The sequence below is a fragment of the Haemaphysalis longicornis genome, unplaced genomic scaffold, assembly GCF_048455015.1.
Source record: "Haemaphysalis longicornis isolate Haplotype H1 unplaced genomic scaffold, Haemaphysalis longicornis Haplotype H1 scaffold_4, whole genome shotgun sequence".
Classification (NCBI taxonomy): domain Eukaryota; kingdom Metazoa; phylum Arthropoda; class Arachnida; order Ixodida; family Ixodidae; genus Haemaphysalis; species Haemaphysalis longicornis.
This window is the reverse complement of record NW_027526361.1, coordinates 107,089,445-107,111,924: the sequence shown is the minus strand read 5'-3', so window position 1 is coordinate 107,111,924 and position 22,480 is coordinate 107,089,445. Positions and strand designations below refer to the sequence as shown.

At 44.1% G+C, this 22,480-nt stretch overlaps 1 long non-coding RNA gene and 2 other non-coding genes across 3 annotated transcripts; all 3 read right to left on the bottom strand.

The window, feature by feature from the left end:
- Positions 1 to 1,716: 1,716 nt before the first annotated feature.
- Trnar-ucu (transfer RNA arginine (anticodon UCU)) lies at positions 1,717 to 1,788 on the bottom strand. Its single transcript has one exon. It is a non-coding gene; the product is annotated as a tRNA-Arg (tRNA).
- Positions 1,789 to 2,300: 512 nt separating this feature from the next.
- On the bottom strand, positions 2,301 to 2,380 carry Trnaa-ggc (transfer RNA alanine (anticodon GGC)). Its single transcript has one exon. It is a non-coding gene; the product is annotated as a tRNA-Ala (tRNA).
- Positions 2,381 to 16,042: 13,662 nt separating this feature from the next.
- LOC144180477 (uncharacterized) lies at positions 16,043 to 17,432 on the bottom strand. The gene is made up of 3 exons (XR_013324433.1): positions 17,288 to 17,432; positions 17,078 to 17,200; positions 16,043 to 16,588 (listed from the first exon to the last, which is right to left on the bottom strand). It is a non-coding gene; the product is annotated as an uncharacterized LOC144180477 (long non-coding RNA).
- Between the last annotated feature and the right edge of the window lie 5,048 nt (positions 17,433 to 22,480).

Sequence of the window (22,480 nt, the reverse complement as noted above, 5' to 3'; positions counted from 1 at the left end):
TATATATATATATATATATATATATATATATATATATATATATATATATATATATATATATATATATATACATATATATATATATATATATATATATATATATATATATATATATATATATATATATATATATATATATATATATATATATATATAGATATAGATATTGTAGAACAGAGACGTACGGGACGAGGCATTCCGTAAGGACACATATCAAAGTTGCAGTCCTTATTGCCAGTGCTGTTTGGCGTTTTAACAGTGTTTTTTTTATAGTGCCGAATGAGGTATGATTGCGTTTTTTTTATGCAGGAATAAATAATTGAAAATTCAATTCGAGAAAAAATGCGCCGTTTTTTCCGGAAGCGGGAATCGAACCCACAACCTCCACAACCTCCGCGGAGGTTGTGGGTTCGATTCCCGCGTCCGGAAAAAACGGCGCATTTTTTCTCGAATTGAATTTTCAATTATTTATTCCTGCACAAAAAAAAGGCAATCATACCTCATTTGGCACTATAAAAAAAACACTGTTAAAACGCTAAACAGCACTGGCAATAAGGACTGCAACTTTGATATATATATATATATCTATATAGTAAGGAAATGAGGGGCTCGTTGAGGAAATACAGAAAGATAGGTGGGCAGTCTACAACGCCAAAGGAGGCATAGGGGTGTGGTTAGGCTCTTTTTTTTTTACTACGGTTAATGAAGCTAACTTTTTTTTTAATTTACAGAAGAAAGAAAGAAAGAAAAACACGCGCCCAGAGTGGGGACCGAACCCACGCCATTCGATTAGACCTCGAATGCCTTACCAATTCGGCTATCTGGGCGACTGTGTTCTCCTTCACTTTCTGGGCTATTTATATTTTACTAGAAGTGTATCCGACGCTTGAGGGTGGTAGCCAGCGCCACTCTGACTACACGGGGAGAGGGGGACCTTCTTTTCAACCCCCGGGGCGTGACTCCAACGTCTACAGCCTGTCATGAGCGGGTAACTGGCGGGAAGCCCTCTTATGCTACCTAGGCATCAAGGCTGCCAGAACCAAGACCCTCGCTAAGCTTTCGCAGAATAATATAGTAAGGAAATGAGGGGCTCGTTGAGGAAATACAGAAAGATAGGTGGGCAGTCTACAACGCCAAAGGAGGCATAGGGGTGTGGTTAGGCTCTTTTTTTTTTTACTACGGTTAATGAAGCTAAGGTTTTTTTTTTAAATTTACAGAAGAAAGAAAGAAAGAAAAACACGCGCCCAGAATGGGGACCGAACCCACGCCTTTCGATTAGATCTCGAATGCCTTACCAATTCGGCTATCTGGGCGACTGTGTTCTCCTTCACTTTCTGGGCTATTTATATTTTACTAGAAGTGTATCCGACGCTTGAGGGTGGTAGCCAGCGCCACTCTGACTACACGGGGAGAAGGGGACCTTCTTTTCAACCCCCGGGGCGTGACTCCAACGTCTACAGCCTGTCATGAGCGGGTAACTGGCGGGAAGCCCTCTTATGCTACCTAGGCATCAAGGCTGCCAGAACCAAGACCCTCGCTAGGCTCTCGCAGAATAATATAGTAAGGAAATGAGGGGCTCGTTGAGGAAATACAGAAAGATAGGTGGGCAGTCTACAACGCCAAATGAGGCATAGGGGTGTGTGTTTTTTTTTACTACGGTTAATAAAGCTAACATTTTTTTTTAATTTACAGAAGAAAGAAAGAAAGAAAAACACGTGCCCAGAGTGGGGACCGAACCCACGCCTTTCGATTAGATCTCGAATGCCTTACCAATTCGGCTATCTGGGCGACTGTGTTCTCCTTCACTTTCTGGGCTATTTATATTTTACTAGAAGTGTATCCGACGCTTGAGGGTGGTAGCCAGCGCCACTCTGACTACACGGGGAGAAGGGGACCTTCTAACCACACCCCTATGCCTCCTTTGGCGTTGTAGACTGCGCACCTATCTTTCTGTATATATATATATATATATATATATATATATATATATATATATATATATATATATATATATACACCTTCTTTTTAATCCCCGCGCCGTGACTCGAGTGTCTACGACATCCCGAGAGTGGTCAACCAGCGGTGAACCCTCTTAAGCTTCCTATGGCACCAAGACTGCCAGAACAGAGGCCCTCGTTATGCATGTAGCGAATCAGAATAGGAAATGAGGGGCTCGTAGAAATAACACAGAAATAACGGTTGGCAGTCAAGAGAACATCGGAAAGCAAAGGGGAGGTTGTGGTAGGTTATTGAAACAGATAAAGAATTTGGAAAGAAATAAAGAAAGCGGAGAAAAAATGCCCGCCAGGTGGGATCCGAACCCACGACCTCCAGAATGCCGGTCTGGTGCGATAACCACTACGCTACCGGCTACCGGCGGGGTGATTCCCCCCCCCCCCGCTTTCGGGGGTATTTATGTGGTAGTCAGCGCCACTCTGACTTCTCGGGGTGAAGGGGACCTTCTTTTTAATCCCCGCGGTGTGACTCGAGTGTCTACCACATGTCGAGAGAGGTCAACCAGCGTTGAACCCTCTTAAGCTTCCTATGGCACCAAGACTGCCAGAACAGAGGCCCTATATATATATATATATATATATATATATATATATATATATATATATATATATATATATATATATATATATATATATAAATACGGTAAGTGAAGACGGAGAAAATATGAAAAATGAAACTTACTGATGTTCCACTGAGGACCATTCTTCATCGGAGGGACGTACAACCTGGTAACACGGATGCTTTTTATAGGTGCGGAAGGTGTGCTACAGTGCACCCTTGTAAGAAAATACGATTGCGCGTTGGAGAGAGGGAAAAGAGAAAGAGATGGCACTATACATTTGCATGCCAACTTTCGAGACCTACAGCTCATCCAAAGTTCGCCCCAGCAAAAAAAAAAAAAACAAAAAAAAAGCACAGACTCGTAGCAAGCTGGCTGCGAGAATTCGGCGACAGCGCGAAGCTTGCCTGGGTCGGGGAGGACGCCACCCTTGGAGACGACGTGACCCAAGGTGGGAAGTTTCGTAGCACCGAAGCGACACTTTTTGAGGTTAAGTGGGAGCCCAGCTCTAGAAAGGCATGTTAAAACTTGTTCTAACCGGTGAAGGTACGTCTGAAAAATTTACACCATCTTCCCGCTAGGGGAACCATCGGGTAGATGCAACGCATCGGGGGTTGCCGTTGCGTTTCCGTTATGTTAGCGATGGCAGCGTGTGGATTGCTGTTGTTGTGTATCCTATTTACGCAGCATGTTCACCCCCGATGCGTCGCATCTACCCCATGGTTCCTCTCGCGGGAAGATGGTGTAAATTTTTAACGGAGCGCACGCTGCGCGCTAACGCACAGCTGGCACGGTGACGGGAGCGAGCGCAGCCGAGCGCAAGCTGCTCGCTGACCGCGCTGACGCACAGATGGCGCTGCGGTGAGAGCGGCGGAGCGCGCAGCTGCCGCGGCGAGGAGAATGGGGCAGGGATGCGGACTACGCCGCGACAACGACGCGGGACAAGGCGACTTAAAGAGATGCGTTGCATCTAAAATCGGCGGAAAAGATGGCAATGTCGTCAAGATCGCAAAGACAGATCTACTTAAGCCCCCGCAAAACATTTTCCATATTGCATTCAAATGTTGCAGGGGCGTGCATGGCCCGAAGGGCATGACATTAAATTCGTACAACCCATCAGGGGGGACAAATGCCGTTTTCGGGCGATCAGCGTACGCCATAGAAACCTACCAGTACCCGGACCTCAAATTCAGCGACTAGAAAAATTGTGCTTCTTCAAAGCTTGATTCCTAACCTCTCGCCGGCAGAAAGACCTTCGCCGGGAGAAAGAAGGAAGGGGAATGCCGGAAGCGGATTGGTTCGGGAGTATGCAGGGAGAGATATTGAAGGGGAAAGAAGGTTGTATAATTTGACCCGCGAATTCGGTAAGAGGGAAATCAGCCGGTGGTTGATAGTCGGAGAAATTCTTGGAGAGAATGGATGAGAGGATGTTTGTTGCCCCGCCGCGCGGCCAACGGAAAGGTTCTCAGAAACGCCGGAAGCACAGCAGGCGGTGAGAGGAGTCCTTATCAGAAGCTATCTGCAAGCACCACGTCAAAAGAAAAGGTACAGAGTGGTGAAAATAGCTAGGTCAGAGAAAAAAAGAAAAAAAAGAAAAACCACACGCACACACACACACACACACAAAAGAAAAAGCAATAACCGCACAACTGAAATGGCACGTGTCGCCAACAGCAACATTCCTGGAACAGGCCTTTTCTGAAACTCAAAAACGAAAAGGTAAACTTACAGGGACGTACGCCGCTCAAAACAAAGCGGAGCAAAAAAGACAGAGAAAAATAAAAATAAAATGGAATTCCAGTGAAGTGGTAGGAGGGATGCATGCGCGTACTAAACTTGAGGCTAAGGAATGAAGACAAAAGGAATTAGGTTGCCACATAAGGAGCAGAGGGAGGGGTCGTATTCTTCGGATAAGGCCCAAGCAAGACAGTGCCTAATGCTCTATTCCCTGTAAATATCGCAAGGATTCCATGTTTCCCCTGGACGCATTAATTCCAGCAGGTTCCATGGTGTTGAATTTGGGAATTAAATAGGATTCTAGGGATTTTCTGTCCCTCGCAGACTTCAGGTTTGACTGAAGTATATACAACTTAAGGTCATCAAAACTGTGGCCTGGTTGGTTGAAGTGCTGCGCTACAGCTGCGGAGGATTTGCAAAGAGTATCTGCCCAGTGACCGTTAAGACTTAGCTCATAGGTTGACTCGTTTCGCCTATATACTGTTTGTGACATATTGAGCATTCTAACGTATACGCAATGCTGGATGAAGTGCACGTAAAACTTGAAATAATCTTGTGAACATAATTACTGGCTCTGCTTTTTTAAAAACAATGCAGTCGGTCTGCAGGTGACTGCAGGTCTTGCGCATCTGGGACGGGAGCAGCTGGATATGACTGGTTGATATGAAGGCCCTGTTTTAGCATGCACTAAAATATCTTTTAGATTCCTATCTCTCCGGTAGGTAATCCTTGTTGCTTCGGGAACGTCTTTTTAAGTCCGTCGTTACTGGCTAAAATGGGGTAGTGTTTCCGCAGGATGTTGCTTAAGTTGGGGAGGGCGTTTGAAAATTTAGTTATTAGGGCAGGCTGCCTGGCGCTTTCGTTTTGTCGCTGTTTGTTGAGCACGTCATCCCTTTTGAGATTAGATGCACGTTGGTACGCCTGATCGAGCGAGCTTTTGGGGTGCTTCCTGTTCATAAGGGTGGACTTGAGTTCGTCTAGATGCTTTACGTAGTCACTCTCATTACTGCATATTCTTCTAAGCCTGGTGGCTTGTCCTACAAAGATGCCTTGATTGCAGTGTCTCGGGTGATGGCTTTTATAGTCTGGATACTGCTGGCTGTCGGTTGATTTTCTAAAAAGCGTGGTTTTAAGTTAACCGTTGTCTAGAATGACGGTAGTATCCGGGAAGTTCACATCTTTTTCGGAGTGCTGGCAGGAGAATTTAATTGTCGGATGCGAAGAATTGAGACGAGATATAAACGTTTCTAGAGTAATATGACCCCTCCCTCTGCTCTTTATGCGGCAACCTAATTGCTTTTTTTAATCCCTTAGCTTCCTGTTTAGTACGCGCATGCACCTCCAACCTTTTCTCTGAAATTCCATTTTATTTTTATTTTTCTCTGTCCTTTTTGCTCCGCTTTGTCTTGTGTCCCCTACACTGTAAACGCAAACTAGCCGGAAATGGAGTTTTAATCAAGTAATGTGCCCTGAAAAGTACCTATAGCAAAAAATGTACTCCCTAGGCATGATCTAAAGAAGTGGACGAACCTCCACGGTAGTACCGTTGCCCATCCGGGTAGCAAAAGGGAGGATTTAGAACGACTTAACACCATTTGTGAGATGGCGTTCGGTTCCTTGTATACTACCACGTCCACAATAAACGCCCTATCTGAGGTAATCATCTCAAGCGGGCGGTCGCCATGTTAGTCTTCTGTTGTCTCCGTGCACCAGCACTTCAACCGTGGCCTAATGCTAATTAGAACGAGTAAGCAGGACGCAACGGTTGCACGCAGCTACAAAACCAATACCGTACGTATACCCGTATAGATGCTTCAAGCAGCGCGATCACAGGCAGAGAGCGCGGCCGTGTTGTCTCAATCTGTTTATTTTGGCGATAGGTGGTGTCAAACTCTGCTGCTAACGAAGAGGCAGTTCTCGCCGTTGCAAACAATTGCAACGTTCATCTGCTTCGCTTGCTTGCGCATACATAGACGATTTAAATTCCCGTGCCAGCGCGCCAACGCACCCGACTGCAGCGACTCAACTTGCCCTGGCGGCACGACTGGCTGCCCGGATGTATACAACCTCTGTGTCTGCGATCAACGCAGCGCGGCCGGTGACTCGGCGAGGCCGGAGCTTCAAGCCTCGCCTTGGGCCGTCGTTTTTTCTGATTTGTGAAGGACTAGTAGTGCCATTTGGTGGAAAGATTTTCATGTGCCCCTGTCACACGAGGAACGGCCGCAAACAGCATTTGGATACGGCGACAGGTGTGGACAGCTCGCTGGTAAGTGGCCTTTCATCAGTCGATGCGTTTGTCAAACGTTTGGATAGGGTTAACAGCGAAGTACCCGGGTACCCGTGCCGCTCACCGCTCGTACGCGCACGGGCAAAGAAAAAAGCGCACACTCGTATTATTTTACTTGTTTGTGGATTTTGGGGTATGCGTTCGCATTCTTTTGTAGGCTGGTTTGTAACAGGGCATTCGAGGTAAAATCGTTTGTCGCGCGCGGCGTCGTTTCAAAGCAACGTGACGGTTACTTCGTGCTGGCGAAAATCAGCGCAGTCAGACGGAAGCGGTAAGGAAGGTAGAGAGGTCGGGGAAGAGGGCGCTAATATATAAAAGAAAGCGTAATGCAAGACGAGAAATATAACACAACCCGCCTGCATTTCTCCGAACTTCAGGACAGAGCCGCACACGGGTACGTTGTCACAAACTCGAGCGTACGACGTCTAAAAGTACCGTATATACAGTGTGTTGCGACGATAACTGGAACACTTTAAAAATTTTTCCTGAGCGATCCGCCGCTCTGTTCACGCTCAAACTTCACACAAAGGTCGCATTTTGTGGTCTATTTTGTTTGACATCGGGAACAACAACGGTAGTTACCTGTTTATTCTGAAAATAAATAAAAACGATTTTCGCCTATGGGAAAATGGCGGCGATTTGGACGTGCGAGCCCGAAAACCGAGTTTTCTGATCGTCTGTTAGCTCATTTCTAGCTGCATTTTCTGATCGTCTGCTGCACCATTTGGCTCTGTACGTGAATCCCAAACATGCGTTTCACTCTGCAGGTGGTTCCGTCGTTCCAACATCAACTTGCGCTGGCTCGCACGTCCAAATCAGCGGCCATTTTCCCATAGGCGAAAATCGTTTTTATTTATTTTCAGAATAAACAGGTAAGTACCGTTGTTGTTCCCGGTGTCAAACAAAATAGACCACAAAATGCGACCTTTGTGTGAAGTTTGAGCGCGAACAGAGCGGCGGATCGCTCAGGAAAAATTTTTAAAGTGTTCCAGTTATCGTCGCAACACCCTGTATATATATATATTTTTTTCATTTTTCAACGTGACCTGAGCCACTTATCTTCTCATTGCCGCGCATGCAGACCTGATTGTGTCCCTGTGTTTGAGCGCACAGCCATCCTTTTGCGACATAAGAACCAGCAAACGCGAGAAATTGTAGAAGCCAGCCACATCAGAAAAGCTGGTTCCGAATGTGTCAGTCATCCCTCTATCGCCCTGCTTAAAGGAGCCATGAAGACAAAATACAAGTTTGGTTTATTAGAAAGGCTGCTTTGTCCTGATAAAAATGATACCGATTTCATCGCAAACTTCGAAAAAATAACGGAGATATTAAAGAAAACGTGTGGAGCTGTGGCGACTCGCTAGCCAGTTTGCCGCAACTTTTCTATGACGTCACAGAATCTTGTTTGGGCGATTGACGGCGGCCGAACTAATCAATCGCCAGGACACATGCCTGGACGATTGTAGTTGGGTCGCTAGTTCCGTTTCATCGAATCACTTGACTGCTAACGTGCACCTAACCCACTGAAAATTATATTTTTAGTGCTGGCCCATATGACGTCACTCGCGCCAATAACACGTCACTGTGGCGCAAAATTTGAAAGTTCGTAAGTGTTTTTGCGTTTTTATCGGTTAAAAAACGTCTTTCATGGCCGGAATGGAGCTGAGTGAGGTACTGAAGCCCAACTCTTTAAAGTTAAACAAAGTTGTATTTTCTCTTCATGGACCCTTTAATCGAGAAGTCGCATATTTAGACGCACATTGAGCGCTATTTCGGTGCTTCTGGGAATGCGTGTTGGGGGTGGGAGGGGGGTCTTAATCCATGTATGATGCGGTTATCTTTGCTGATTTTTCGCCTTTCGTGCGCCTCAAAGTTCGTTTTGTGGTTTTGTTGTTACGGTTTTTTAGTATTTTCGGCTGAGTGCGCCGAGAACTGTGACGCATTGGGGGCGCGGCAATTGGGCGCTTGGGCATATAAAGCTTTGAATTGTGCAGTAATAAACTAGTTGCGAGTGTGCGCTTGTGCCGTCTTCATGTGTTCTTGTCCTCGTTAATTTGCGCGCAGTTTATTTTTCGCAATGCATAATTACCAACTCGCCCAACTCGCAACCCTTTTACAGATCCTATACTCCGTAAAAATGAGTTGCCTGTCCTTTTAGGTACGGCAAAATCTCGCGCAGCGCATCATTCTGCCAGGGGGCCATATCCTAATGTCAATGCACACACTATGAAAGCAGCTTGCACTTAATGCGTCACATTGTCTGCTGATAAGCATTTTAGATTCGCCCCTCTCATCATCATTCATTTCGTGGAGATGGCGGGATTTTCTTTCATAGCTTGTTGTCACTGCAGTAATTAATAGCAGAATCAGTCCTACAAATCACAGAAACGGTTCGTTTCACGTTACACACTAACACACTTTGCACCACACGGAGGAACAATCGGTTGCAGTGATGAGGCATAAGGGTAACTTGTTGTTAAAGGGTCATTGAAGACAACCAGCAAGTTGATTTCAAACGGAAGTCGGACCTCCGCATAGCCATTTCAGCATTGATTTAGTGCCAAGATGCCTTAAGTGCTGAGAAATCGCTGTTCAGCTGCTCATCAAGCGTGACGCAAACACGACTGCAGTCGCTGTTTGCATCAGGATAAACCGGAAGCAAGTGAAGCAGCGGTGATTAATAGCAGTATACAAGCAACTGAATACAACATTACCACGTACCAAGCAGTTTGGTCAGTTCCGGTCAAATCGCTCATGCTTCCCCAAACTCCCCTGTCATTTGCCGTTCGAGACCACTAAGCAAAATGTTTCTCCATTGGACCTGTGATCAGTATTTACGCTTCACTGAAGAACATTGGCCTTTTGAGGCCTCGCAAGTTTTGGCGTCGAACGATTTTCTCATGCGTAGCTCGCATGCTCCCTTGGAAAGCGGTACTGCCACCCCAAGTATGGACGAGTAGCACCATCCAGCGGCAGACAAGAAAGAAGTTGTGCGCGTCAGGCCACTTAAGCCCTTCCGGTGAAAACGTGTTTTTGCTAGTTTCAACCTTATTTAAAAAAAAATGCCAGGTGTAAGAGGGGTATAATAGTGTTCCCCGTGAGCTAATCTATCAACCTAGAGAGACTTGCATTTTAACTTCACTGTCATTTAAAGTTGTGCTCGAGTATATTGTGCGGAAGTAGTATCTTTTTTATTGCGGCAAAAGCCACGATGGTTAATGTACTGGCACTTGGTTTTATGAAGCCTTTGCATTCCTAATTTAAGTACTGAAATTCGCAGGGAACCTGACATAACAATTTTATTACTGTGCCGAATTATTAAGTTCGTTTAACCATAGTGTCTGTTTTGAATTTTACATGTGGGGCATTTTTTTTCTTTTTTGCTTTTTCAGGTAGATGTTCCTTTGACTCCCTGCCTGCATTCCGCGAAAGGGGAAATTAGCCTCCGCATCGATGGCCAGAGTGTCTTGACTGCATCATCTTTACTGGGAGGACTGTGTAGTCTGTTTGCATCGCTCTGGGTTTTCAACATTCAATATCCCAAGAAGGCACACAGAGCTCTAACGTTTGTGGAACATGCCTTTTTGGACCTTGCCAGCACCAAACCACGTGTGAAGGATTTAGAACTAATTAACTTTTATCGCATCAATATCCCTCACCAATATTTTATTTGTTTTCAATCCTGTAATCATTGGATAGTAGTTTAAAGAATTTCGTATTATGTTTCTGACGTTTTCTTTTTTTTTTTACTGAACAGGGGATATTTGATGGGCCCTTCTGTATGCTGATAATACAGCTATCTTTTAGTGAAGCAATAATATTAACCAACTAATATAACTTGAAACAATTATCTAAATAATGTTGGCAACTGGTGCCGAATGAATCAACTCAAAATTATCGGAAAAACACGAATTACATGGCTTTTTCTTCTCACTCTGAAGAAGCTGTCGCGATACCACCCATTCTGTTCTATATCCTTGCAATTAACCCCTCAGACTGGGTCACTTTTCTTGGCGCATTTGTGTCTTTATCAAAGCGCACTGGTATTTTCCGCAGCATATTTCTCGTTCTTTATATTACTCATTTATCCATAGCCATCTCATTGCTGTCTGTCTCCTACATCATTTATCTCTTGTGCCTTTACCATCTACAAAATGCTCGTTACCTTTCAATATCAAGTCGTTACACAGCTCTCGCACATTTCACCACCAATTGAAAAAAAATTTTGTTGTTGTAAACCACTGCAATCATTTTTTTTCACTTTGTGTACTGAGTACTGATGCGTACTGATAAGTACTCACGCGTTCTCAATCCGCTAGTATTATATAATGATGTCACTTACCATGCCGTTGTGTTTGTGCCTATATGTTTTTCGCGTATTTCCAGTTCTTGTAGTAATATTGTTTCTACAGTTTGTTCAACTAGCACACAGATCGTTCATTTCACCACCAACTGAAATTTTTTTGTTGTTGTAAACCACTGCAACCATTTTTTTCACTTTGTGTACTGAGTGCTGATGCGTTCTGATAAGTTCTGATAAGTACTGACGCGTTCTTGATCCGCTATTATTATATAATGATTTCACTTACCATGTGGTTGTGTTTGCGCCTATCTTTGTTTTTCGCGTATTTCCAGTTCTTGTAGTAATATTAATTCTACGGTTTGTTCAACTAGCATTCTATTGCTGTCTTCCATTCCTAACTGGCGTGTTTTTAGCAATTTACCATTTTTGCTTTCTTATAGGAGGTCGCCCTAAGTTTTTATTTCGGAGCCTCCTTGTGTACACCATGTACCATGTAAACTTGTATGCGAAAGTTCGTTTGAAATAAACCTGAAACCGAGCAAAACCGTGTGAAATCAGTACTCCCGCAGGGAACTAGAAACTCTCCCTTGTGGCCTTGAAAAAACTCCTTTCGGAAGGCCTACAAAACCGCCCCAGCTTTGCAAAACTCCATTCAAAAGAAATATATGCTTCCCTTGAACCTCCTAAAAACTCCCCTCGCGAGGCCTACAAAACGTAAAACTCCATGCAAAAGAAGTAAATGCTTCCCTTGAACCTCCTCAAAACGCCCCTAAAATAACATAACTACTTCCCAAGGGAGCCATAATAAGCTCCTATTCAACCGCCTAAAAAGTCCATAAACATCGCTTAAAAACGCCTTGAGGAAGTAAAGAATACTCCATTTTGAGCTCCTTAAATTCTCCCTAACATTTCTTAACACTCCCTAACTACCTCCTTTCTATCACCTAAAAACAACCTGTTTTGAGGAGGTAAACAAAACCTCCCTGTTCCATGTAGTAAAAAAACTCCTACAAGGAGGATCACTAGAGGACAGGCGAAAAAGAACCGCTAGGGAGTATATGGGTGGGAAAAAAGTTTAGAGTGTACATTCCTCTAACTTTATCTTTTCGTTTTTGAGTTTCAGAAAAGGCCTGTTCCTGGAATGTTGCTGTTGGCGACACGTGCAATTTATGTTGTGCGGTTATTGCTTTCCTTTTGTGTGTGGGGGCGTGGTTTTGCCTTTTTGTTTTCTTTTCTCCTCCACCTAGTCATTTTCAGCGATCTCTACCTTTTCTTTTGACGTGGTGCTTGCAGATAGCTTCTGATAAGGACTCCTCTCACCGCCTGTTGTGCTTCCGGCGTTTCTGAGAACCTTTCTGAGAACACCCTCTCATCCTTTCTCTCCAAGAATATTCCGGAATATCAACCCCCGGCTGACTTCCCTCTTACCGACTTCACGGATAAAATTATACAACCTTCTGCGCGTGTTGTATATATATTTCCACGGAAAAAACAAACGCTCAGGCATTGCACATTCAATGAATAACAACGATGAATCCTACTAGGGGCTCCCCTGAAAACTAAGCACGCTGTGGCAAATAAACAACACGCACACACGCGCCTGAAAGCCTCCGGCGTACGCAAGCGTACGGGAGGCCAGGCGAGATCTCGAACCGAAAGTGGCTGGAGCAGACGACGTACCCATGAGCCTTAGCGGTTTTTACCGGTCACCTATACTCCCGAACCAATCCGCTTCCTGCATCCACTTCCTTCTCTCTTCTTCTCTCAGCTGGGGACGTACCCTTATATAAAGCGTGCCAGCCAGGCGAGGGTTTGCCCTGAAGAAGGCAAGTCTCTTTGCTGAAACGTTTGCAACAACCGTGGTTTCTACCTTGTTCGAAGTTTTCTCTTGTATATATATATATATATATATATATATATTCACATACATTTCTTGCACATCGTAATGAATTACATTTTTATATCGACACAAGTAAATGGTTTTCAGTATTTAGATGATTTTTTTTTCAAATTTTGGGACTATGTTCATGCTCGCAACCTTGCGTCTTCTCCTCAGCGTCTTCAGGCTCATTCGCCCTTTGCCCCATAACAAAGCAGTACAGACATGAAATCATGCACCCGCAGCTTCATTGCAGTTGGATAATGCTCACACAAAGCACCTACGGAGATACAGCAGGTAAGCAAGGGGTAGCTTCAACAAACCTGTGGCGGCAATAACAGCGTTGCCAGTTCGTGTTGTCCTTCTCTGTAACAGTATTGCGCGCTAGTCCGATTATTTTCCAGTCCTCCCAGCAGGGAACTATAACGTAGTGCTTTCCGTTTCGACACCATCTATACGTACCAGAGCTTCCATTGCGCTGGTCTGTTGCACCTCTTCCACTCCCCGCAGCTTGCTCCCCATTCGAGGTGTGCCGTTTGCGCTTCATATCCACTGCCGACGCATCGCCCGTTCCAGCCGGGCGTCTCTGACGTCAGTATAAACACGGGGTTTGATAGTCCACGGGTCTTCATACAAACCCAGGTTATGAATAGCGGAAATCGTGACAATGCTTTCTCCAGACGCTGCGGCAAACCTGTTCTCCGGGATGGGATCCAATTTCCTCATCCGCGAGATTGGTCGCTGCAGGCGGAATTTGGAAGCCTCGAGTGGCCCCGACGCGGGGATATCGAATTGCAGGCTCGACTGGCGCGGTTCGTTACGTTTATGGCAAGTTCTCGCTGTTCCGTACCGCAATCCGTTTGCGCTGCCTGATGTTCCTCAAGTGATCATGCACCAATATTTTCAGGCCCACGCCGGAATGACCATTATAGCGATACGGGATATAAATACAGAAATGCTCTAGAATACAATGGGAAACGAGAAAATACATTATTATAAAATGCAACACTGCGTAATATTCAGACAAATTGCGCCGCTGTTCTTTCAGCAATCAGGCGCTTTGCGCCGAGGTTTTTCGTTGAAAGTTTGCGTTATCATAATCCGTACTAAGAGGGGTCCCTCACCATGATCGCAGGTACTAAATTCGACTTTGCACGGCTGTTGACTTAACACACCTCTCGAAAGATGGATGGTGGGACAGCCTTGTTCCTGTCAGTCTTGCGAATGGACTTATTAGCGGTGAAAATGCTTTGTTCATCGCGCACGACCCACGATGGACGCCTGAAAGATGTGTATTCAGACGATCTTTACTTACTTCTACGGGTTTCGTACGAATTCGTTGGCATAAAAGGCGTGGCAAAGTGGCAGAGAAAGCAATAGTTGGGAAGGCTGAAAATAGTACACTCTTAATCTGGATCCACATAAGATCCACTTAGTAACTGGAACTTTTTTGCAAAAAAGTTCCACTTATATATTTGGAACCGTGTTCCACATACTTTGAAAATGTAAGTGGAACAGTGCACCACATATTTTTGCAGCTAAATTATCTGGATCGGCGTTCCAAATAAAAGTATACGGATCACTGTTCCAAATAAACGGGTAGTGTAAGTTACTGGAACACTGATCCACGTAAAATGATTATGAATTTATCCGGTGCGCCGGTCCAGGTACCTTCAGACCAGCTGTTTATATAAAACGGTGTTCCGATAGACGTTGAGAAGCTGTCTATGGGACTCCACTTTTCCAATATATGTGCTTTCCTGTTGGCATAAACTGAGGTCATTTGCCAGGCTGGCGGATGCATTGGTATCAGAAGGAAACCGCAAGCACCATTCTAACGCAGCCTTGACATATGTCCCTCAGTGATACCAACAATTGGAAAGCAGAAACCGCCGCAGCAGTGTGGTCCCTGACAGTTCCCAACAGTTGCCTATCGGAGCACAGTTCTACATAAAAGTTGGTCTGAGATACCTGGAGCGGCACACAGAGACTTTGGCTTCATCCACCGCATCCTGTTCTGGGTTTTGGCTGCATGTAAAAGAAACAAGACTCGCATTAAAATACATACCAAACCAACTATTAGCACTGATACAATGCTTTTCAAAACACTAAGTAAATTTTATTCGCTCGTATTATTGCGTACATTTGAGATACGGAGACATATCTGTTTCCACTTGGGCAGAAAATGACCAGCGTACAGGATCAAATACCGAAACGATATCAAGTGGCCAAAACGATCTAAGTGGCATTTTCCTATTTTCACTAATATTTACCATTCTTTTTTGTTAAAAAAACATGGGTAATAAAGATGGCTTTAAGCGCAATCGCGTCACAAACAGACTTGTACATCTACCTTCGCACTAACTCAAAAAGCATTACACAACAGTGATCATAAAATATGCTGTTTTCACATGAAATCAGGTACCGCAAATTCGAAAGTACCAACAGCGCTTGCCATACCATGTTTACGCATCCCGGTTCCAAAATATGCAGTTTGCAATTAAATTGTAGGGAAAAGCCAAAAATACAAGCCATACACGGTTGGATTATCACAAGACCTACAAGAGTGTAGGAAAAGAACACCGGAGCCAATACTAAGAATATAACATTTGCACAGAAAAACCTACCGGAAGCATGTGGCACTATTGCACAACTAAAACATACACCATATATCAATATCAAGCTAACTGTAGCCAAAACCGACTATATACGCGCCCTGAAAAAGCCTTTCACTGAAGCCGCGTTGCTTCCCCGACAAGTTGTAGCTATTTAAAATAACTTATAAAAAAAGCTCATAGCACCCAGTGTGAATCTTACAAAATTTTACAAACCAGATAGCTCGGAACATGTTACGCATTTTAAAATTTAACAATCAGCCTAACTCTAAAGATGTTATTAATTCCCTCAAGAACAATTCAGACATCCCAAATAACCAAGCCAGGTAGCTTTGAAACATACAGGTGACCAATTTTACCAAGCCAACTTGGAAGCATTTTTCCAGCCGGAACATTTATCTGAGGTAAAATTCACAGTTGCGTGCTATACAAACCCTACTATCATGACGACAGTATGCTTGTGACCAAAGCACTGCCTCTAACAAGCAAGAAATGCAACTTAGTCCAAAGTAAACAACTTTTTCAAGCCAAATATGTATATTTCGCATTCTTCTAGGGCTTAGGTGTCAGCTAAGATACAGTGCAAAAATTGATTAATAAAGCCCCAAACCGTCTGGGTAAATAATTACTCTTACGTTTGCATCCCTCAATAGCAGCACTGCCATGAAAAAAAATTACCAGCTGCACTTGAATAATAAAAACGTTACAGTGCAGTGCCATTAACTACATTAACAGAGTAACAGAGTAGCTGCAAAGGCAGCCTGCGCTTTGTGCCAATAATGAAAAATTGCAAAGGAAAGCACGACTTCACTTTTGCAATTGACATGCCGCTTGCATCTACCAATCATTTGAACCACGACATATCTTTCCGAATAGGCTTCAACGTCTAACAATAATTTAAAACCCCAAGTAGAGTGACCACATCAAGTCTTTCAACAGAGCTTTCAACTTAAATGACACCAGGCCACTGTTAAATGGCCAAGAACTCTCTGCAAAAGTCCCAAGAACTCTCCAAAGTCGCATAAGTTTCAGGAGATTAAGATGAAATATACGGCGAGGAGGATGACCACATCTTGATGTGACAACGCAGGCGGAAAATCCATGACGTGTTTCTTGCAGACAAAAATTTACGCTGCCATTTTCTTCTCTCAAAATAACTGGACCTCGAGAATAACTGGACCACGTCATGTACCTTTAAGGAAGGAACAAGAAAATTTTGTTAGACGATGGCTTTAAATGAGTGAGTTGCTTAGGATACCCCTTTTATAGCACAGTAATTGATTGAAATATCAGCGATTTCTTGGTTTCTTTTCTGGGAATGCTGCTAACAATGTACAAAAAATATTAGCACAGACTGTCAATGGCCGTTCTCTAATTCTGGAAAGCGACCGCACTGGGCGTGGCCGTGGTGCCGTATTATCACAGCAGCAACTCTCAATGTGAAAGCAAAATGTTTGCAAAACTTAAATGCAAAATAATAGTTTTTTTGTCCACATGTTGAAGCATCCGAAACAGGCTGAATGTGAAGGTATTTCCCAATATTGGAGTTCACGATTTATTTTTAACAGTAAGATTTTGCTACAAAGAAAACTACCACAAATTCAGTCCCGCAAAAATAAAATGCCAGCTTCAATAAACACTACCATAAATTGAGTCCCACAAAAATAAAATGCCAACTTACCCAACTAAAATTAAGATGCAGGCGTTCCTGGCAGGGCCTCCTCGGAGTGCATTTCCAGGAAAGTTTTGCCAACGTGTTCCCAAAAGCTCTTACTGTCGTTTTCACCTACAGGTCAAGTTGTCACTGAAATGGTGTTCCGAAGCCATTACGTATATTGCAACAACCTAAAAAGGGACCATCAACGTTCCAGAACTGGGAGTGCGTACTTACTTGTAGAATGCAATGATTTCATCCCGTACAACGGCTTTCATGTGTTTCCTTTTTGTGAGCACACGCCTTCAAGAACGGTGAACACACGCCTTCAAGAACCAGGAAAATGGCAGTATGCATTCCTTGTTCCATTGTTTTAAGTCCCGGTCCGTCCTATTTCCTAGAAAATAAAAACAGTATAAAAATATCGAAGCATAAATTTACGCTTCCCTCTAAGAAGGGAGTACTACAAGATCTCGTACAATGCCTGATTAGTTGTGCTAAACTTTATTTTGCAGCACGAGCCCTGGTAACGTTTTCAGGCGAAACAATTTTAAATAATAAAATATTTGAACATTTTTAGGCTCACCTGTCATTGCTCCATGCGGAGTGCTGAACGTCTGTATAATACGCAACACTCAAGAGGCACTCTTTCGTGGCTTTATGACTTCCAGAATGCATCCATAATCTGCCACACTTGTCACGACGACGCCTCGGCGTGCCGAAGATGTCTTCAGCCACAGTGAATGCCACAGCCATGATTTCAGAGGTATATGTAAGGAATGGAAATAATTCGTTTTAATTTCTGTTCTTCAGACAAAGGAAAACAATTGTCGCAAACTACCAGTGTAGTGACAAATGTCTCCACAGTCAGCCATAGTCTGCATCTGGACAGGTTGTACAGATCGAATACAGAATGTAGCAATCTGCTTTCGCAGTATATTTTCTAAGTTCAAGGAAGCACAGAAATGGGTTAATGTTGGGTGCACATAGTGATGCAAGAACTTATCACCTGAGCGTTGTCGGAAATTATTTCGACTCTCGGGTTACCACCGACATTGACGGCATAAAAATGCAAGAGTGGCTTATTTTTAACGCGGTTCGTGAAGTAGCAACCACTAATTATGGATATTGGATAATTATCCTGAAGTCTCAAGTTACCACTGACATTAACAGCATAGAAACGGCAGCACACTTTCTATATACCCGCTGCGTGTTGTGTTTCCACATTTCTTCCCCTCTACAAAAGAAACGTTTGTTACTGCGGTACTGCTAAGACAACTGTCCCTTCCATTTCTCTACACTTGAGGCAATGTTATTTAAAATAGATCATCTCAACTGGTCAAAGGAATTGAAAGAAACATGGAACATAAACATGAAACATGGAAACATGGAACAGATAAACGTAAGATCACGCCTTGAAAGCACATCAACACAACTCGAAATAGCGTCTACCTTGCGCGCAACGGGCAAGGTCGAAGACTCCCGGTCTGGTAAGCACATTAAATGCATTCTACTCAGCAGACTAACACAACGACGCAATTACCACGCAAGTTTTAAAAATACCAATAAATCTAAGGACGGACTCTCCGACAAACTTGCTTGGAAGTTGTACACGTGTGCACGCGCGACTATCGCGAGCGACTAACCCGAGAAGATTCGCTACCGCAGAGATACACAGCAACCGTCAATATACAACTAAGCAAAGCCACACAGTAAGGGAACATCCAATCATGAAACGCGCAAACCAGCAACTTCCTTATAGCAATGGCTAACGAACGCAGTCAGTAATGTCCAGCCGACTCTGACCCATGAACACAGAAGTTTTGGTAAATTACGGCTGCAAACGTTTCTCCAACACAAAATGTTACACCCCGCGACCACAAGCATGGACGACACACGAACAACGGGCAGAGAGGCGGTATGTTTATCGGACGCAGTTAACAAGGGTGTCACTGAACAACAACCATTACTAGCACATAAATAAGCAGCACTGACCTTTTTTGCGCCTCCCCGCAAAACTCCACTTCGTCGAACAGGAAATACAGCCCGGGGATATGAAAAAATTCGCAGTTGCACGCCGCAATCAAACCAATCAAACTGCTAACGGCGCTAACGGTTCTCGCCAGCGTGACCGAGAATTTCTTTAGTAAATATCAGGCGCATCGCGCGAGCAATTGAGAAACCCGCTTGGGAATGCCACTGGTGGCGCTGCATGCGGAATACTATAAAATTAGCGGAGGGAATCCTGGAAGATGGGAGCGCTGCTGTCGTTTAAAGCGTTGACGCAGTCCCGATTTTTATCCGTCGTCGTCGTACCCGTTGCAGCCCCACTGTACCGTTAATCAACGCAAAAACAGCTCTGCCGTGCTGCTGTTGACGCATGCGCATGGAATGCGCTACTGGAGTGGCGGTCTTTTCCTCATGGCTTCGGCAAACTTTCGGTCTCGCGGAGTCTTTGGCGATGCGCCCGCATAAGAGCTCATACAAACTCAGCACACGTGATGGCTTTTATTTGATTCGGAAAACGTGCATATGCGTCTAAGCGGACGTTTACGCCCGCTGAGGCCGAAACAAAGCTCAGATAATAGCCGCGTTAGCGCGTTAGTACTGGCTAAAGTTGTTTCTCGCGGAGGGCCGTGAGTGCGCGCGATATCCGAGCTTAACTTTGGATGGCAATTTCTGCGTTACTGTTTACAATGAACGCAAAAGGGCGTGGCTTCATTTACTGCTTTTCTTGACAACAAGCCTTTCCGTAGTCAAAAAAAAATATACTGCGACGCTCTTAGATACCCACGTTATATAAAGCTACTTACAGCTAATTAGCGAGTAATAATACATCGGCCCGTTTCCCAGCCCTTTTCCCTCCTGAACACCAATACTACAGGAAAACAGCAACTGGGGAAGCAGCTGGAGAAGGCGGGTCATTCAATGAACTTCAATTACTATGACAAGACACAACAACAGCAAGTTAACTCTGCGCATTTTTGCCGTTACTGCACAGCATAATTAGGAATTACAATGTCATTTCAGCATTAATACATACAAAATAATGCAGGTATCACGTGGTATATTTAGTTGTCCAAGTTTAGTTCCGTTCACCACGTCAACCGCTCCCTGCAAAGAGGCTTTTGTTTTTGCTTGTGGAAATTAAAAGGGACTCACCTGTTAGCATTCCTATCGGACTTACTACGTCATGACCAACGGACTTAAAAACCATCGTGCACCAATACGAATAGTTTTACAAATACATACCGATATTCACAACGGCCTAGTTTGCTTATTTTAGATATATGTCGCTTCTCTACTGAAACAAAGAAATAAAACTCTCGCATGGTAGACCGCTAGCGCCTTCCAGTGAAGACTGGATAAACCAAAATGCGTTTCTTGTTTTTTTTATCTCTGCAAAGAAATGATATACAGCAGTCTCCCGTTAAGACGAACCCGAAGGGACCGTAAAAATGTATTCGTATTATCCGAAATTCGTCTTAAGCGGAGGTGTATTGCATTGTGGACGTTACAAGAGAAAAATGTTGTGGTTCTTAATCAGTGTTCGTTTTAACCAAGTTCGTCTTAAAGAGGGTCTACTGTATTTCTAGAAGAAGCAAACCGGGTCGTTAGTGTCATTTCTGTGAATTTGTAAAACTTCTTGTATCGGTACTTGGTGCTTTTGAATTAGTAAGTCTCATGAATTTGCGTCATGAATTAGTGAGTCCCATATGAATTGGATCAGGTGAGTCACCCTTAATAGCATGCACGAGACGAAAAATGCTAACGAACATCCAAGCATATATAACTGCATGCGTGACATGCTGCGGGCAGTGTAAAATGCGGCACAGTCGGTTAACACTATGTATATACCGCATCAGGGCATAAATAACGTGGACTAAGTACCTATTTTACAGCAGATTGTAGCCATTTATACGTTCCTGTAAAGCACTTAAAATTGTGCACGTACTACAACACAGCAAGCTGATGGCTGAGCATTGAGCAAAAAACAATGTTTCTGCGACGCTTTGTGAACTAAAGGCAGAACATGCAATAGTCTCAACAACCATATATATTTCTTTATGAGGTATCCACAAAAGCCCAATGAATTCTTCAGCACTACCACGGCTCTGTCGCAAACGCAGAAGGAGAACCTGAGGACATCTGGTCCTTCTCAAATTCAAGTCATTGGTGATTTCAGACGTACTGCGCGTCTGCAATTAGCAAAAGACGATATTCACTAAAGCGGTCTGAGCGCCGCAGACAACCTGAAAGGGGTTCGTGGAATTTCTATTTTCGCTAAGATACCCTTTTCTCGCACCTTTCATGCTTTGTACGGTGTTGTTATAGCAGTGGACATATTTTTCGCTGACAGGTCTTTTCAACAGGTATACCACGCTGCAACAGGTGAAGGGCTGACTTTGAATAGCTGAATATTGTGACCTAGTTCTACTAAAGCGGCTTAAGCATGAAGGCTTCACCGTGCAATTCCAGTGGATCCCGTCGCACGTCGGTGTAGCGGGAAACGAACACGCTGACAGCTTAGCCAAGGACGCCTTATCTGCTACAAGGACGGTGCAAACGCGGTGCGATTTCCAACGCATACAGAAACAGACCGTTCGCGAGCACTTTAGGCAGCTGTGGCGACCAGTACATCAACCAGTCGTGACGAAGGGCCTGAAAAGAGCCGAAGCCTGTCTGCTCCACCGAGTAAGAACAGACTCAGCCCGTACACCAGCTTGGCTACATAAAATCAACATTGTTTCATCCCCTTTGTGCCCCTCGTGCAGTGTGACTGGTGACATTGATCACTTCATTATGAACTGCTCCAAAACCAACCCTGAGCGGACGAACTTTTTTCGTGATCTCCAGAAGTTAGGAGTGCCCCATGCTACATCGGAGGACATTATTTTTCCTAGGGACCACTGGATTGTGCGGAGAGATGTGTCTCATCTCCTACTCGGATTCTTGCAGTCCACAGGACTAAGTGAGGTGTGGTGACATTGCGTGTCTGTTATTTTAGGACTAAGTGAGGTGTGATGAGTTTGAGAGATTTGATATGGTATTGGGGACGATTAGGCGGAGCAATTGCCGGCAGCTATGCAAGGCTAAGTCCGCCTTATTCAACAATACTTACTACTACTACAACTACTGAAATATTTTTTTCTGTCAAATAACGTCACTAAAAATACGTCTTAGCCGCCTCATATAAGTAAACTGCTCTAAGACAGTTCCATAGATATCGACGAAGTTTATTAAATTTTATGTGGTGCGTGCGTGTGTGCGTGTGTGACTGCATGCATGTGTGTGTGTATGTGTGGGTGCGCGTGGTTGCATTCGTGTCTGTATCTATGTCTGTGGGCGTGTGCGTGCAAGTGCTTGTGCGGTGGCTTGTGCGCCAAAGCGCGTCAAACATATATGTGGTTCATTGTTCCAGTTAATGCA